Genomic DNA, 2,808 nt, shown 5'->3' with positions numbered 1-2,808 from the left:
GCCCCCGATCTTGGATAGCAACTGGAATCGTCACTACCACTCGTCGTCGGAGACATTCTGCGGCGGCACGAAAACATGTGGCGCCCTGGCGGTGCCCGCTCTGCAAAGTATAAAGGCCATCCACGATCCTCTGCGCAGCAAAGGGCACGGCGGCACTCTTGGCATGCGGGTGGATAACCCCTTCGTATTTTTCATGCACCTAATCGTTGCCTTGCTGCTGATACCGGCAAGGAGCAACGCAGAACACCAGCAAGCGGAGGCGACGATCATGGTCAACGGCGCAGGCCCCATATTGTGTCCCACGCCCCCGATCTTGGATAGCAACTGGAATCGTCACTACCACTCGTCGTCGGAGACATTCTGCGGCGGCACGAAAACATGTGGCGCCCTGGCGGTGCCCGCTCTGCAAAGTATAAAGGCCATCCACGATCCTCTGCCGAGCAAAGGGCACGGCGGCACTCTTGGCATGCGGGTGGATAACCCCTTCGTATTTTTCATGCAGCTAATCGTTGCCTTGCTGCTGATACCGGCAAGGAGCAACGCAGAACACCAGCAAGCGGAGGCGACGATCATGGTCAACGGCGCAGGCCCCATATTGTGTCCCACGCCCCCGATCTTGGATAGCAACTGGAATCGTCACTACCACTCGTCGTCGGAGACATTCTGCGGCGGCACGAAAACATGTGGCGCCCTGGCGGTGCCCGCTCTGCAAAGTATAAAGGCCATCCACGATCCTCTGCGCAGCAAAGGGCACGGCGGCACTCTTGGCATGCGGGTGGATAACCCCTTCGTATTTTTCATGCAGCTGAGAAAACATTACTGTAAATGCTTCCGTTCTGATAACCCCTGCATAATTGTGCTGCCGTGCCCAAGGCTGCTGTGCTGATGTGTTTATGAACTAGCGTCGTGCCTTACCGAATTACTATTGCTGGCTGGCGATGTCGAAAGCAACCCCGGACCTAAAACGGACGAGCTGCTACAAAAGTTAGAACTGATTGCTGGCGACATCAAGGAAATGAAAGAAGATAGACTGACTTCAATTGACAAAAAACTAGAAAATCTTGATGTTTTGGCCATGAAAATTTCGAGTTGTGTTGAACAAGTTGCACATTTACACGAAGTTGTGTCTGCCCTCGAACTGAAGGTAGACGATTTAGAAAACCGTTCACGGAGGTGCAACTTAATAATATACGGAATACCTGAAAACCAAAATGAGGATAATTCCACCCTAGAAGAAACTGTAACTGAAACGGTGTTTAAAGAGAAGCTTGAAATTGATGGTGTCGGTATTGAACGAATACACAGACTAGGGAAGCCAGCCGCAAATAAAACTAGGCCCATAATTCTTAAGCTGCACGACTTTCGAGACAAAACACGAGTGTTCAAAAACTGCCACAAGTTAAAAGGAACAGACGTATCGGTTAGCGAAGATTTCTCAGTGCGGGTACGGGACATAAGAAGAAACTTGTGGAACTGTGCAAAGGCTAATAAAGAGTCAGGGGACAAAGTTTCACTAGTATATGATAAACTCCGAATAAACAAAGTCTGCTATCAATGGGATGAAGCAAAAAAAGACAAAGTTGCTGTACGTACCGACTCGAGTGCTTCTTCAATTGAAAAAAAGCGGCAAGTCGAAGCACCGGCACTACGCCCTCGGCGCCCAAATCAACCTGCCAAACCATAGTCTTTGCCAATGTGAACGCACGAAGCATTCTAAATAAATCCGAGGCTGTTGAATCGTTACTGCTTTGCATAAAACCCGACTTCTTAGAAATAACCGAAACATGGCTCACACACGACGTTATGAATTTTGAAATTACACCGCCCGGCTATGTTATCGTACGGAAAGATAGAACAACACGTGGAGGAGGCGTGGCCATCCTTATTAACAAAAAATACCTTATACTGTTATGCCTGAAGCTTTCGATGTAGAGGCAATATTCTGTAAACTGATGTTTGGTTCATGTAACTGTATTGTAGGATGTGTTTATCTAAGCCCCAATTCCGGAACAGATAGCTTGCAAGCCCTGCATGGCTACATGCAACGACATGTTGCTGGTGCAAGGGTTATCTTGTTGGGGGATTTCAATCTCCCGACTATTAACTGGGAAACATTACGATTCCAGTGCGCACGCTCGGAAATACTTTTTGATTTAATGTTGTCCTTTAACCTCAGCCAGATCGTGAAAGAGCCAACACGTGTTCAAGGAACGAAATCAAACATACTTCACCTGATTTTTACAAGCAACCATTTCCCAACACATGACTCTAAAATTGAAATAATGACCGGTATATCAGACCACAAACTAGTTCTATCTACCTCCCACATTCAAAGAAGTAAAACTGATTCAGTATCACGGACCACATTTGCGGACTTCAAAAACGCTGACGACACAACTATAATTGATTATCTTTCCTTTCAGTTAGAGTCATTCGTAAATGCTTCAGATTATCCCTCCGCCGATATAGATACAGTGTGGCAATTATTTAAAAACATTGTACTACACTGCCTTCACAATTACGTACCAGTAAAAACAAAAAGAACTAATAAGCATAACCCATGGATAACGCGAGACGTTATTCATGCCAAACGCAGGGTTAAACGACTTAGGAAATCGCTGAAGCATAAACCTAATCCTTCTAGGAATTCACTTTGCACTGCCATAGTTGAAATGAAATCTAAAATTAAGATGGCGAAATGTCACTATTTTAAAAACGTTCTACCGAGCTTTATTCAAAACGCGCCAAAGAAATTCTGGGATTATCTTAACCCTAAAAAACGTACTAACAAACCGACCACGGTAACAA

The 2,808-nt window shown here is 46.0% G+C and overlaps 1 pseudogene; it reads left to right on the top strand.

The window, feature by feature from the left end:
* Positions 1–268: 268 nt before the first annotated feature.
* Positions 269–1,781, top strand: LOC144143363 (uncharacterized; annotated as a pseudogene).
* Positions 1,782–2,808: the final 1,027 nt, after the last annotated feature.

The sequence above is a fragment of the Haemaphysalis longicornis genome, unplaced genomic scaffold, assembly GCF_048455015.1.
Source record: "Haemaphysalis longicornis isolate Haplotype H1 unplaced genomic scaffold, Haemaphysalis longicornis Haplotype H1 scaffold_6, whole genome shotgun sequence".
Lineage (NCBI taxonomy): Eukaryota > Metazoa > Arthropoda > Arachnida > Ixodida > Ixodidae > Haemaphysalis > Haemaphysalis longicornis.
This window is presented reverse-complemented; position numbering and strand designations above follow the sequence as displayed.